Genomic DNA, 16,100 nt, shown 5'->3' with positions numbered 1-16,100 from the left:
CACTAATACAAGCTCACAAATAATACAGGCGCCACAAAYGCAACGTTTTATGGCATAGATATGGAAAATGGAATAGAACCCACATATCTTCACCTCGTTGTGCCTCAGCACAATAATAAAATTCATCTGAAAGCTCATTTCTAGAATTAATAAACATGCTGAACTGCAGCGCTGGGAGCGTTAGGTCAGGAGCAAATTAATGTCATTGAGGCAGTGAAGCCTGACTAGGTAAGGCATGTGGCACATTTGGGTTGCTGAGAAGGCTCCTTCCCTCCACTGCTGATTAACTGTTGCCCTTGGTTAGCAGAGGCAGCAATGGTGAAATGTGAAGATGGCCTGTCAGGACAGTCTAGCTCCTGAAAAAAAAATTGTTAACAGAGCCTTTACAGGTCCCTGCCTGCAGTACCAAATTCAAAAATCCAAAACCAGTGTTTCTTATCCCCATTTAAGAGGAAAAGTGATGAGTTGTTAGCTAGCTAGCTAGCTCTCCCCTTCCCCCTGCCTTTGGAGGGGAGATTTGAGTACTGGGATTGAGCATTCCTCTGGATGTGAAGACCAGAACTACTAAGGAGCAGAGCGAGTCACAGGCTGAAGGTCTGAGGGCAAAGCACCAGAGGTTCATGGAAATGCTCACAGAGACCCAAGAATGAGAGTGACACCTGTCCTCTGGCCCTCAGTGGTCAYCCACCCCCAGGGTARGAGTGACTTCTAAACATGACCAAAMCAAAAGTTARACAGAAGGTGATCATAGRATATGAGCCTTCCAGGTATCCCCAAAGTCACSTCCCAGCAGGTGCCTTGGCAATCTTCCCAGAATAACTATTCAGCTTTTCCAGCTGTTCTGGTGGGCAATTTTGTAGAGACTGAGACTTGAGAAGGTGCTCAGAAGGTACCATAAGAGATCCATTGACCGTGTATGCTGTGGTACAAGTAAAGAACAGAATCCAGTAAGACACCACTATTAAAATATTATTTCTCCAGCTATCTGTTGTTTTAAAAGAGATCCTTCTTTCTGATCCATGGCACAGCACCTGCTATTCCAARCTATAAATTTCAAGGCCATATATTTTGTTAAAAGCTATTTCCAGAAGAGACAGGAACCTGCAATACAGGCTGCCAGCCACAGCTTCCATATTATCCCAGACATCTGATGCAGCATCTCCAGAAGTGGCTGGGCCATGAGAAACCCAAATAGGTCTTCATCTGCTTCRTCTCATCCAAAAATGAGATGTAAACATTTCCTACTTCCATTACATTTCTGTCGCCAAAGTTATGAGGCTGGGAAGGCTTTTTCAACATCTCCCAAGCACAAACAAAAAAACTTTGTCCCCTGCTCTCTCCAATTCTGATTGTGTGTCAGTATTTCTTGGCTCTGAAGTCTGTAATCAGTGGAAGTGTGTTAGGGGGTTTGGGACTAAACAATAGAACAAATGTCATTCATCAGCACAGACTCTTTGGCAGGAGCTGAACGAGGCTCATGCCAGACACAGAGACGGACACCAGGAAGCAAAGAAACAGTAAAAAGTTTCCCATTTCATCAGAAATGTGCAATAAACCAGTTTTACAAAATAATCAAATCACGATCAAAAAGCTCACTAAGAAGATTAAAACTCTTCATTTCTTACGTAAATGGAAGCTTTGCAGAAAATGAAAAAAAAAAGTGTAAGTATTTATTTCTAAAAATTACTGTCATCTTTTTCAAAGCTTTGACAGAAATGATTCCTTTTCTTTCCTCCAGCAAATCAAAGTTCTGTTTTCATTGCCTGGGGATCTGACTACCTTGTCACATATTCTGCACACACACTTAGTCAGCCAACTACTAAAACAGAGGCAATAGATTATGTTACTTCTGGAGGGAAGGACTGTTCTCTCAGGGATTGGAATAGGTACAAAATGCATGACATTTCTAATCTAAAATACTGAATTTCCCCCATGTTTTGCATTTTGAGCTTTCGGATTTTACCATATATTTGAAATGTCCTCATGTGAGAAATGCTAATTAGTTTAAGCAGTAATGGAGAAATTTATACAGAGTGAAGTGGTTGAATTCTGAAACAAATTAATTTCAACAGCATTGATTAAACAATATTGCSATATTCTTTGCTGGTCTGATTTATTAAACAAACAATCTCTCAATGACCCATATTTCACAACTATACCTGGACATCATTCAACAGGACACTACAATAGAATAGATGAATAAACTTGACTGGTAGTTTACTCAAAAAATCTAATTAATCACAATAATATTTGTGTTTACTAGAATAAATATTTACATTTTTATGTATGTAAAACTTGCAATATTGGCTTTCACAGTGACAACAAATATTTGCAAAGCTTTTCATCAAAGTATCTTTTTTTCTTTGGTTGAGTACTAAAGACCCTCATCCTTTAGTAACTTACTTTCTTAGTTCATTTTTAACCTCCATAAAGTTAATTCTTCACATGGCTTTACAATGTGCTTCCCATAAAAATGGCATTTGTCCTTTGCTTTTTTATGGGTTCTAGGCAGAAACTTTCAAGAAAAGTCAGAGATGTTTGCAGTAATGAACAACTGAGCTGTCATCTGACCTAGAAATGGAACTTCCCGAATCACAAGCACAAGTGAGCGGCTTAATTTCCTGTGACATCTGCAGTTACATCTGGACATTTCCCTTTGCTCCATCTGTATTTGGCAGTCCTGCAGTGTGTATCATTTGCCCAAAGAATGCCAGATTGCTGCTGACCCTCACAAGTCCACATGMATTCATCTTCTCTTCTTTTGAAGAGAGACAGGTCCTGGCAGTTCTGTTAAAAATTTTTAAATAATCACATGTCTTTATCTCAACTCAAAATAATCCACTCCTGCCCTGAGATGGACACTTTTTTTGGATCCCCTGCATCTAGTTTGCTATCTCTCATCTCAGAGTGACCATGAGTTTGTGAAAATGACTGTCAACCGGTCAACAAAAACCCCTTACACCTTACTGGTTCAAAACCAGTTTCRTGGCTTTTCCCCATATTCCAACATATAGTAGAACAGAAAGGGATTTTCTGAATTCAGGTCGAATGTTCTTGTTCCAGCATTCCTAGGAACTTGCTAAGAATTTTCCATGTATAATACTGTATTAGCCTTCCTGCAAAAGCTATTTGTTCCTCCGTGTTACTCGTGGCAGGCCTGAACAGCCTGTCGTCTTCCTTTAGGATGACTTTTAACAATGCTAAAGCATCTATGAGAACATTTTAATCCAGACAAGCTAAATCACTGTCCTAGATATTCTTCTTCGCTCAATGTGATTCTCTGAGGGCTGCATCTCTTGTGACTGTTGCTGTGACAGTTGCTATTTCTGCAGAGGTGAACGTGATAGCTCAGCTGGGGAAATGGGACCAACATAGATCCAGCTGCAATTCTGCATTTTAATGCCTCCGAACAAAGTTATTTCACATGCCTTCATTAAGATTTCTATCAAAAATCTTGTGGATAAAATTGCAGGAACAAACGCTTGCCAAAATATCATTTTTTGAAATATTTAATTAAGAATATTCATAGAGAGGAAATTCTGGATTTGAAACACATGCTTTTCACTGTTCCCACACCTTCCCGCATCTGCAGCCCTTGCACACTCAGTAAGAAAGTGGGAAATCCTTGGGACAAAATGGAAAAAATGCAGTACAGGTTGAATGTCAAATATGTGCAGTGAGCAGTGTGAAGATCCAAAGGTTATTTTCTGAAAAAAAGACTCATCAAATCATGTGAGATGAAGAGGAAGCCAAGGAAAATCAAAATTCATGGTGAGCACTCCCAGAACACAGAAAATGATGGGGATTTCACTATATAATTAGGTTGCTGCACATTGCTCTCTGGTTTCTTCAAGTGCGTCATACCTTGAGAGTATCTCAGCCATGTGATTACTGAGGTGCTGATGAGCCACTTTTCTCAGCCTTGCCTCTGTTTCGGACCTAAAGAACTGATTCAGTAGAGGTGAGTCAGTTCCACTCTGTCGTGCTGGAGAGAGGACCTGACCACGTTCTCCTTTAGACAGATGGTGACTCATAGCAAAATTCTTATGATGATCAACTGATTCAGGGTTTCAGAGAATACAATACACTCCTGACTTGTACAAACACAGTATGTTTGTATATATGTAACTTTCTGCTGAGTTTCTCAGTCACAATTAAGTCACTATTAACTCTGAGGTTCAGAGAGGGGTGGTGCTGTTGGTTCTTTGTGTAGTGTGAAAAGCATAGCTGCAGGGATATTTTATTAGAGCGTGTAAAGAATAGTGTTCAAGGCTYCCTGAGCCTCTGTTGTGCTCTGTGTGCTCCAGTTGCACCCTGCACTTCCATTGGAAAGGAGGAGCAGCTCCGCAGCTTGTCCYCTGCGTAATGCAGCCATGCATTATTGAAGTGTTTGAAGTCCAGACGTTGGCTTTGTGAATAGGCTCCTTTGTTACTGTGTCCAGAGAGTTAAAAAGGGCTTAATTATGGCCAARCAGGCCTTCCTCTTCCATTCAAATATTCTGAGAAATACCTATATTAAAGGACAGCTTTCTTAATGCAAGAACTGCCAATTTTTCAGCAGCAGTACCCTTAAACCTGGAGTATTCCTGACAAAGCTCCCTGATRCTCTGGAAGCTGTCCCAGTTAGTGCTGTCCCTGCCTGTCACGGGTTGGCCCTGACTGGAGATTCCAGATGCCCACCAAAGCCACAACCTCAACTGGACAGGGGAGAGAAAATATAACAAAAGGCTTGTGGGTCAAGACATGGACAGGGAAGTCATGAGGCCATTTCTGTTATGGGAAAAAGAGATCCAACTTGGGGAAAGTTGTTGAATTTATTACTAATCAAATCACAGTAGGATAATGAGCAATAAAAACAGATCTTAGAACACTTCCCCCCACCCCTCGCTCCCTGCTGAGCTCAACTTTACTCCCGATTCTCTGCYTCATTCCCCCCCAGGAGTGCAGGAGTACAGGGAATGGGACCACAGTCAGTTCATCACGTTGACTCTGCTGCTCCTTCCTCCTCAGGGGCAGAATCCTCAGACTCCTCCTCTGCTCCCATATGATCCTTCCCATGGGAGACAGCCCTCCATTAAATTSTCCAACTGGGTCCTTCCCATGGGCTGCAGATCTTCATAAATTACTCCAGCMTGAGTCCATTCCRTGGGGTGCAATCCTTCAGGAACAGGCTGCTCCAGCAGGAGTCTCCCCCAGGATCCCATGTCCTGYTCCAGCRTGGGCTCCTCTCTCCATGAGTCTCCAGGTGCTGCAGGAGGCTGCTCCAGTGCAGGGTTTCCAGGCTGTCACAGCCCCCTTGGAGCATCCCCCTGCTCCAGCACGGGRCCCTCCATGGGCTGCAGGGGATCTCTGCTCCCCTGTGAACCTCCCTGGGCTGCAGGGCCACATCCTGCTGCACCATGGTCTGCTCCATGGGCTGTGGGGGAATCTGTTCCAGCATCTGGGCACCTCATCCCACTCCTTTGCTGGCCTTGGTGCCTGCAGAGCTGTTCCTCCCACATTTTCTCACTCCTCTCTCTGGCTGCAGTTGCTATTGTGCAGATTTTTTTCCTGTTCTTAAATCTTGTTTTCCCAGAGGCGCTGCCACCATCACTCACAGGCTTGGCCTTGGTGAGCAGTGGRTCCATCTTGGAGCCAGCTGGCACTGGYTCCATTGAACCCAGGGGARATTTCTGGCAGCTTCTCACAGARTTTCCCTCTTATATCCCCCCAAAACCTTGCCACACAAACCTAGTACACAGCCACATTTCTCTGACTGTTCTGGTGAGCTCTGTCTCCTGTGTGCCAGCTCAGGGAGATCAAGCTCCACAATACTCAATTGTAGCTTGTCCTGCTGGACACCTTGTCCCAAGCAAAGCAGTAAAATCATCACTATGACAAATGATCTCCAAAATGACCATGACTTGGTTCCCTTCTCCCCCTCATTCCAGCCCATAAAACCATTCATCTGAGCAACTGCTTACAAACATGGGCAGAGCATTCACAAATCCCACCTTGCAGTGGRATCTCATCACTTCTGATGATACCCTTTTTATAGTCTACCACTTTCACTCACTCACATGTTTTCAGCTGCAAGGCAGCAATTTAACCCCCAATCTGGCGCTATCAATTTACACTGATAACTTCACRTTTCTTTTGAAACAAGCTTCTATTTCTGACACCCTTGAAAAGGGGGCCTTTTTTAGGCTTTCTAGCAAAAGGAAAAAAGTCTGGGTTCTGCCTTGTGGCATCACAGACACTGGTTTGCTTTTATTTTCGATGTAAGTGCTGCAGAGCAAGTGCACACCTCCAACACTGCAGTGAGTGGGCAGCAGTTGTTATCTTTTTCCTCAGCTATTTGTCTCTGAGACACCAACTACAGGGAACACTGCTCACAAATCCAGCCAYCCTGCTGTCAGCCTATAAGACTGAGATTTGGGGTAAGGATGCTCCTCTGCTCCCCCTCTGCACTGTGAAATCCAAAGATGGAACAGAAGGTTGTTGCTGCTAAGGGCATGCAGACTGGGCACCAGGAGTGAGAATGTTTTATAACCTAACCCTTGAGGGCACCTTTAAAATTACCCTATMAAAAAACTTGAAGATTGATGTCTACTTTTTAAGTCTAGGTAATTGTCAATAGTGTGCTGGTAGGGAAAGAACAACAAGAAAGATCATTAATCAAAAAGTCCCTCCTGTTCTTTCTCTTATTTCAGTCTGCTGGCTTTTGTCTTATTTATTTTGTGTTTGGGTTTATGTTGTGTTTGWGGGTTTTTTTCATTCCCCTAGCTACTTCATTCTCTTTTTTTTCCTCTTGTTCCCTTCTTCAGCATTATTTGTAGAGTGGATTATTTTTTGGTTAAGATACAAGCAACTAATCTAAGCCCAGGATCTGGCCTACCATGTTTGACCATTTTGGAAAGCCTGGGTAAATTCTGAAAAATCTCTGACTTCCCTGCTGCAGGAAGTTGATAGTTTTGAGAAAGAGATTCTGGCTGCAAGTATGAACAGAAGAACACTTTTTCTAGAGAACAGCTGAGTGTACAACACATTTCTTGGAAATGCCACCACAAAAACAGAATAGAACACAACAGGAAGGTAAAGAAATTGAAATCTGTAAACAGCTCTGGAGTCTCACATTCTGTACTTGAAAATCAAATCTCCAGTGTCATGGAGTATTCCTGSCCTTTGCATAAGTGTCTTATCTCTTCACTTGTCAGGCTGGGGAATCTTTTAAAAGTTTTGTGAGTAAACTTCTACGTGCAAGTAAAGGCTTTCTGCAGGCAAGGAAAGGACAAAAATATGGGATCCTTACTGGGAAAGAATGGAGCTCTTAAGCATATGAACTGTCCAGAGGAGAGCAAGCAAGTATTACTCCATAAAGGAATAGGAGTAAACATGGGGAAAGGGTAGCGGAGCTGCTCATCAATTTAAATGGAAGTTTAATAATTTTGCAGATAAATGTTTGCATCCACAATAAAGAATTTATTRGATTTCACTGTTCCATTAAAAACCATATATTGTCACATTCTTCACTRTAGGCAATTTTTGAAAGCAAAACTGGGTAATCRTACTGCTGGAGAAGCAGCTAATATRGAGATTCCCTGCAGCCTRTGGRATGTCCTGTTTTATAGGGGATTCACTGCACTAATGGGTACCTTCTTCTGGCCTCTTACTCAATGAGCCAGTCAAAGCAAAGGGAAGCACTGGGATCCTTATAAATCCTTATAGCTGAGAGTTAGCTCTTCAACTCCACCTGTGCTGTGTTCCTGTCTTCCTACTCTTTCCCTTTTGTCCCTTTGTGATCTGGGTAGCGCATTGTCTGCAATGCCTTTTCTGTCCATACCAGCACACCACACTCTCCTRAATGGGGCTGAAAGGGGTCTTTATTTGCATCTCCCTCTCTTGAGAGGGTGGTTTCCCTCAGCGCACTTGGGCAACATGATGAGAGTAAAGATCTGAGGCTGGAGAAGTTGACGTAAGACTGAGAGGAGACCCCAAAGTCCAAGAAACAAAAAGGCAGCACATTTATTGAGGCCTCCAGAGGATCAGAGATGCCGATTCCCTCTTCTGTCACATGCTAACCTCTATCAGCCTGCTTAATACTGTAACCTCAAGTGCCCTGGGCACTAATCTGGAAATTGGGGACCTTTTGTGTGACGTGGGCAGCTCTTTTGCGTTCTTATTTGTCAGCCTGTTAGAAGTGCACACCTGTTCTTGTTTACCAGGCTTAGAAAATGATCCTCAGAGCCTGCAAGTTGCTTCAGGAGCAGCCTGTTTCRTACTATTTGAAACAGTTAATTAAGAAAAAGGGAATGAGGCAACACAATGATTTAAAAGTGCCTTGCTAATATTGAAAATATAAAGCCTTCAGATGGCCCTACTGTTGCGTTACAAAGGCGGTCTAGCATTTTCAATTATACTTAGTGCGTTCCTGGTGCCTCGAGGGGTTTTTCCACTGTCTCTTGATGTGCTCATCTTTCAAATGAACTAAACCGACAGCAAAGAACCACTCAGCCTTTTTTCCCCCCTCCCCCATTTTCTTCTATTAAATAAGAAAACCTCTTAGGAAAATCAGACTTGAAGACACTCGCTGTCTTATCAAGTCCAGTCTCTTGTGACCACCACCAGCCATGTCCTATAATCACCTTTGTGCACTCTCCCAGTGCTCTCTGAAACCCCTTTGCTGCTCTTGGCCTTTCTGCCTTTTGCTCTTTCCATTCATACAACAAAAGACCCACATTTTCAGGAATTGCAAATTCTGTATCCCAAGAACATGTTTTTAATGTCAGAAAAGCTGCAGGAAATCCTTCAGTAGGCTCTGCAACCAACACCTGTCTCCATACAACTGAGCAAATAAAACAAACACATCTCTGGAGAGAACTGGCTGTTGGAAGTTGGCAGTGAATTCCAGTTTAACTGGGTTTGCACACCTTGGTTTGTTTCTTGAGGGCTTTTCAGAYCTTTGAGTGTCACTTAGGTGAATGCTCTCCAGAAAAGCAAATTTTTGGTTGAAATGCTCAGATATTCACAGAACATACCCAGGCTGTATATTCGTTGTGTTACTGGTTTGGAATCTGTGCTGCTGAAGGAAAAGGGCTCAGTCCCACTCTCCCCTGCAGCTCAATGCAGCTCTGGAGGAAAACAGACTCTGGCCAAGTCCTGGTCTTGCGTAATGCACGAGCAAATGCATGAATGTTTCATCCATCTTCTGGTCTGAGATTGCTTCCTTCTCTTGCTATCATGAATGTAACAGTAATAATCTGGATTTATTTAGCACCTTCCAGCCAAGCCTTTTACTAACCCGAAGAGAACAATCACGGGTAACGTGCTGTCAAATTCTAAGTAAATGACACCACATTTTTTGGGAGAATGTTTCATTTTAGGGGTATCAATTTTAGGTCACCAGCCCCAGGAAGTGGAAACTAGTATGCCCTAATATTCATAAAAATACCTTTTCAAAGACAGAGAGTATTTGCCCTACATCTGAAGTTGAGAAATGCAAACTAGAAGTTGCTTTGAACTCATCTTTTTCTGTTATGGATGGAGGCACTTGGCAAAGGTTACATTTTTTTGATGTGTGATACTTGCACCTGAATCCAGATATTCCGTGTGCAGCTCCAGTTTTTTAATCCCTAACCCCCAATATCTGAAGTTCAGATGYTACCAGACATCTCTAGTCCAATAAATTGACAGAGCCTTCCCACCGTTTTCTACAGGAACAAATTGTCCCTACGAGATGTCTGTGCCTAATAAACAGGGAACAGATATTTCTGTCCTACCAATGTCAGTCACCAGCGGGTCAGCGTAGTTGGGCACAGGCAGCCCTGAGCTCACAGAGGTTTGTGCCCACATATGGCACGAGGTGCAGAGGCTCCARGCAGCAGCAGTGCTGGGCTGGATCAAACAGCAATTCCCTGGTGCCTGCAGAAATGCAAGCTTGGCTAAATCCCTTGGAGGTGAATGGTRAAGTGCCTAAGGACGTGAATGGGACCAGATTGAACAAAAAAAATACTAGCGCAGGGAGGAGAAAGAAAACTTTAATTTGCATCTAAAGCATAGTGAAGCTAATTTTAGTACCTTTTATTTAAAAAAGAATGCTTAAATATGCATGGGAGACTTCTGTTCCTGTTTAAAAAAAAGAATCAGTGAATGGTAACACTATTTTGACAGATGAGCTCTTTTGAAGAAGTATACTTTTGTTTCGTGAATTTTTTYAGAGTAGCTGGAGGAAATATATTTACCTCTGTAAGGCAGATCAAGGAACTGGCATCTGCACAGTTCCACTGGGAGCTATAATTTCCAGGAGAGGGAATAGGAACCAAAGGAGAAGTTAGCACATCTTCCAAATAGCTGTTTTATACAAAAGGAAAAATAAAATTACTACTTCTTCTGTGACTGTATTGCAGTTCAGAAACAGAATTCCTCTCCTTTGGGTGGAGAGCAAGTATAACAAATAAATACATCATGACAAACAYCATGCTGTGAAATGATCAGAGCTTTAGCTTTCATCCCTAAACTTCTAGCCTCTTTGCCAGACTAGTGACTGAAAGCTTTTGGAGATTTGCTGCCTGGGATTTTTAGTAAGGGATTGCTACTGAGAAAATGTGGGAGATTGAAGAGATCAATGCAAAATTACAAATGTGCCCTAAAGAGCACTCTGCAATACCTTGTATGTGCAGGTCCCTGATAATTGATCGGTTTTGAGCAAGAAATAGCAAATCTTGCATTAATTTCACAAATCACCTACGTGAGGCATCCTTTTATAATATCTAATATACAAATTTTAGTTGTTAGCACTGACAGAGGCTATGGTAACTCTCATTTTGCTCATGGATTCTACCAGTAGACACTGACACAATAACTTTGTCATATCAAAAGTGCAAGAAAAACTACAATTATAGTGAAAACATATAAGAACAGTTCCCCTCTTTCAGTTTCAGACCCTTGTACAATGAAAACTGGCATTGCCTTTGTTCTTTTGTACTTCCACTTTACCTATATCTTGGACATTAAGAATATTGCCTTGGAAAACCTGATGAAAGCATAATTCTCTTGTGCATTTACTTGTAATTTACTGTAATTCAACTGCTTCCCAGCATGAAAGAAAAATTAATGGCTGCTGCTAGGAATTTCTGACTTTTTCTGCACACAACTGTGCCTTTAGGAAAAAACTCAGCTGCGTCCTGGGTTTTACACCATGTACAATTTYTGCTGGTGCTATGTACCAGCAGAGTGCAGCAGAACCCAACCTGAAACAGAGGCGTAATGTGCAGGATTCCTCCTTTGCTGCTTCATCACTTCTCACTATCATTATTTTTGAGGCACGCTGGCTGTGTGAACCTGGGCCGTGAGGGTCTGCAACAATGACACCAGGCTRGTAAAAACTAGGGGTGGGGCTCGGGAGGGGAGCATTTTAAGTGAGYTCTCTTTTTAGAAGAGCTGCTYCCTCAGCAGAATGACCCATTTCTGRTTTAAAACATCTACRAGGAGTCCCAGCTTGAAAGAATATCGGCCTGAGGAACAGAACTGAGTTATGCCAGTTCACATCAATTGACAATGGGGCCCAATAATAACATAAATCCCATTCAAAAAGTGAAAAAGAGCATTGTTAGCTCTAAAGAAAAAAAATAAAGATCTATTAAATAGCCAGACAGAGCACAGATTGGTCAGCATTAACATTCAGCTCTCAAAGGCCAGGAACAGCCATGATTAATTACTTAGCGTTCCCCTCTTCTCCTCCCTCTGCCTGTTGTAGAATTCAGCTTTCCCCAATGGTAAGATTAGATACCATGTCTTTCATTATTAAAAAAAAAAAAATATATATATATAAAGGTTATAATGCAATGATTACATTCTTTTTAGAATTACAGCATGCCAGTTAATTTCAGAGGGGCATTATACATTAGCACGTTTTTCCCTTTGAAAAACCTAAACTGTGAAATATTATTTTACAAGTCCCACAAAATTATGTATAGAGAAGTATTTTCCCTGATTTCAACCGACTTTGGATTAGACTCGCTGGAATAATCAAAATCAGAAGGCAACACTTTTCACCCTTCACATCAGGGTCCTAAAGCCCCTAATGTGTTTCTTTCATCCTGGTGATCTTTAATATGAATTAAGAGGATTGTAGGTGAGCATGAAGTGATGAGGAAATAAATAGCAAGTAAACAAGAAGAAAGATGCAAAAGTAAAATTAAATTTCCTTCTAAAATTACTGGGCAAGTTGTTCAAACACCACCTGTAGGCCATTCAGATCCACTTTTGGGTCTTGCAATGTCAGCTTTGGGGCCATCACAGCAGGAAATAACAATTTTGAGTCTCTGCACTTGACTTGTTTTTGTGCTTAGTGGAAAGTCCTAGAAAATTTAGTTGGATATGGGACAGCATATTGAAAATTATGATCAGATAAGAGGCAGATTTTGCTGGTGGGAGTTTGTGTGTGTCTAAGCATTTGTGGAGSGAATAACAAAGGGGTGACAGACAAGAACTAGGAATATAACTTGCATGTTTTAGAGAAAGTGCTCATTGCAATGCAATGCAGCAAGCTAAATCTGCACAGTCAGTAGGCAAGAAAGCCAGAGTTTATTGAAACTAGGGAAAAAGATGCCACTAGAGGCTCAAAAATAATAAGCTAAAAAAATAAACTATTCTTTGACAACTTATACCCTTGAAAAACTACTTCCAGCACTCCCAGAAGTAGATACACAAGCCCTATGCCTCCTCCGAAGTTCAGCTTCCTAGAGGTAATCATGATCTGCCTGAGAAGTGCACCCTGCAGCAGCTCTCCAGCAACACATTATTCTTTGCCTTCGATTCTAAAGCTCTAAAATGCTTGAACAAGYCTGTTGTTACAGCTTTCCTGGCACTGGCCCAGCCCAAAGGTGACTGCATTGGTAGCAGGGCATGAGRCTACACATAACAGACAGAAAAATGCACTATGCCCAATGAATGATKCAAAGTCAGCCTGCATCTGTTGTGGTTTTACACAGTTTAGAACCTTAGAAATCTCTGAAATGAGTGTGTGTGTATAAATATGTACAGATTAAAGTACCCTTCTTATGTTCTAAAACATTATGACAGAGATTTGGGGAAAAAAACACAAGAAAAAGAGTAATTGTGTGACAACAAGCCAAGGTAAAGGTAAAACAGTTTCTGTTTTTCATTCCTGAGAGCAGAAATCATTAGCAAAGTTTGCCCTACACGGTGCTATATCCTCTCTTTTTTTTTCCCCTGAGGGTTGCTACAAATGCAGCAGCTGTAGCCTTGTGACACATAGACAWAAAAATCGCTGAAGTTGTTCACACTGGCAGGAAAAGCGTTTTGTTTCGTTACCTCACTCTCTTAAAGCGGGGTAAGCACTAGGTAGAGACGGCGCTTTATTTGTCTTAGCACTTAAATCTTGCTATTTGTTGCCGTACCTAAAGCATAGGGAGAACAATGGAAAGCTTTCTCTTGACCTGAAAAGCAGCTCCCACCTCCAGTGCAATGAATCTGCGAAGTGGAGCTGCATCTCATGAGATGGATTTTGAGGGTTCATACTAGCTGGATTCTGYTGTTCTTTCTTTCACTGCCCCCATGAGTTCAATGGACACACAGCCTGGTCCTGACTGCTCTTGGAAATGCCACTCTCATTTWCTAGTTACCTGTGGAAAGAAAGTTAAGCTGCATTTATTTGGGGGTTGCTATCTAGCTGTATTTGGTTTTGTAATGTGCTGAGTTTCTGCAACTCCTCTTGACTTCAGTGGRAGCCTCAGGCTTTCGCTTTTGCTTTTGCCAATCAGGCCTGCCTGCATCTTTGGTTTGGTCACCTCTGTTATCTTTTTGGCACCCATCCTAGGAATCAAACTCTTCAGTGGTCACCTCCTGGCTGACCCCTTCTGCGCTACGCAGCAGCAATGGAAAACCACTGCTGCTTTTTCCTAGACTGGCTTCTTTGCAGGGACACGTAGGGGACTGGGGGCTTAGGAGAGTCATTTCCCCAGCTCCCTATCGGAGCACTCATCTCCCAGATGGCTCCATCCCTTCCCTTGCCACCCACAGGGGTGGCTGCCCCACACCACCCTCGTGCTGTTCAGTGGGGGAGCCTCTCCGTGCCTAGGAAAAGGTGGGGGTGTGGGACAGGCATGTCCTTGCAGATGCTGCAGCTAGGGCTGGAGGCAGACAGGTCTGGGTTGTGGGGCTGCTCTGCCACCCCCGGGCTGCGCCGCAGACCAGCCCCCCTTTCCCCCCACCCCGTTTTCAGYCGGGAACGAAACCAGCGGCAATTATTCAAGCCAAGCACGTAAATCTGGCAGATCCCGCGGCTCCGGTTTGACGCAGCTACGCAGCGCAGTGTCTGGACACGCAGCCCAATCCCTCTTTCTCCCCTTGTTTATTCACCCCGCAGAAAGAAGAAAAAAAAATAAATAAATAAAGCAGCGAAGTTACCAACTTCAAGAAGCATCGAGAGGTTTGGGGGGGTTGGGGTGCCGGGAAGCGGAAAGGACGGGCGGAGGGAACACCGCCGGCGTCGGGGGAGCCGGGGCCAGGAGCCGTGACGGGGCAGCCCGCGTTACATAAGGCGGCGGCTCCGCACCGCTCCGCAGCGCGCAGACCGGGGAGGGGGGGCCGGCACGGGGCTCAGCTCCCCCGTGTCACGGCRCAGCGGCGCTGGAGCCCGCGGCAACCGGTGCCCGAAGCGCCCGGGGGACAGCGGTGTCGGGGGGACGGAGCGGGGCTGCGGGGAAGCCCCGGGGGRCTGCCGGTCGTTCGTGCGGGCAGTGCCCGGCCCCGGAGGGACCCCGCGGGCTGGGTGTTATGTAACCCCCCTCCTTCCTTACAGAAACACCTCTCCAGGGAGAGGGGCCAAAGTGCCAGACGCAGATTAATTGCAGGAACTGTTATTAGCCTTTTGTTGTTGTTGTTTTGGTTTTTGTTTTGGTTTTTAAAAAATTTTATTTCTCCCTCTTCTCACTCTGAGCTGCACAACCACAACTGCTCTTGCCCGCGGTCCTGTACTGGAATGAGGGAGCAGAGGCGCTTGCCAGCCGGGAATCGCCTCCCAGTGCCGTGGCCGGGGGGGCAGCCCCGGGGCGGGGAGCGCGGAGCCGCAGGGCGCTGCAGCACGGCCGCCTCCGCTGCCGCCGGGGGGGCTCCGCGACGGCCGTGGTGCTGAACATACACTCACAGAGACACACAGACAGGCACACAGACACACAGACAGACACACGCACAGACACAGACACAGACACAGACATCTCTCATCCACCGGTCCCGGCGCGGGCCCCGGCGCTGTCGGCGGTGCTGAACACACACACGGGCACACAGACACATTCACGGCCGCACGTCCCCTCCCCGCGCCGCTCGGGCCCGGCGCTGTCCGCGGTGCTGATGCTCCGCCGCAGCTCGGAGCGGTGTGGGCGCTGCAGTGCCCGGGCGGCGCAACCCGGTCCGGCCCAGCCCGGTCTGGCCCAGCAGGGCAGAGCGCCCGCAGACCCTTCTTCCCGCTCCGAGCCGGGAATGGCGCTGGTTCCCCTTCTCCTCCGACCTTCCCTTCTCCGCCGGCCTCCTGCCGCCCGCACGGCCGAGAGGCACGGCCCGATGCTTCCCCCGGCTCCGGCCGGCGATGAGGCTGGCGGCGAAATTACCCCCCTTCTCCCTGCCTTTCTCTGTCCCCGCAGCAACCCAGRGGATGGAGACAAAAAGCCGAACGGGTCCTACTTTAAATATATCCTTGTTTTTCCATTTCATTTTCATCAATACCTCCCCCTCCCCTGCTCATCCTCTGCCCGCGGTGGTCTCCCACCTTTACCTGGGCTGGCGGAGCGCGGTGCGGCGGGGTCGGCGGGTCGGTGCCGCAGCTGGATGGGAGGCAAGGACAGGAGGCTGCTGACCTCCGCGGGTCTCCTTCTTCAATGGATCGGGAGCCGTGCCCTCATCAAAGATGGCCGTCCGCTCCTACGTCAGCAGCTTTTAATAGCCCTCCCCGGCGGGGGGAGCGGGAGGGGGGCAGAGCGGGCCGGGCGGGTTTGAGTCATCGCCGCCGCACCGCTCCCTCCGCCGGCCCCGCCGCCTCCCGCAGCCGCCCCGCCGCCGCCTCCCCGGGGCCGGGGTCGGGGCGGGGGTCTGAGCGYGGCTGC

The 16,100-nt window shown here is 45.4% G+C and overlaps 1 protein-coding gene across 2 annotated transcripts in view; it reads right to left on the bottom strand.

The window, feature by feature from the left end:
- The window catches only part of SNAP25 (synaptosome associated protein 25), a 62,312-nt gene extending 46,414 nt beyond the window's left edge, over positions 1 to 15,898 (bottom strand). The window contains exon 1 of one of the 2 annotated variants that reach the window (XM_057382958.1): positions 15,773 to 15,898. The gene's annotated coding sequence lies outside the window, so the exon portion shown is untranslated. The remainder of the gene's footprint in view (positions 1 to 15,772) is intronic. The other variant, XM_057382949.1, reaches the window with a different exon arrangement.
- Between the last annotated feature and the right edge of the window lie 202 nt (positions 15,899 to 16,100).

Source organism: Malurus melanocephalus, unplaced genomic scaffold, assembly GCF_030028575.1.
Source record: "Malurus melanocephalus ecotype Western Australia unplaced genomic scaffold, MMel_1.1 scaffold_13, whole genome shotgun sequence".
Taxonomy (NCBI): Eukaryota; Metazoa; Chordata; class Aves; order Passeriformes; family Maluridae; genus Malurus; species Malurus melanocephalus.
This window is presented reverse-complemented; position numbering and strand designations above follow the sequence as displayed.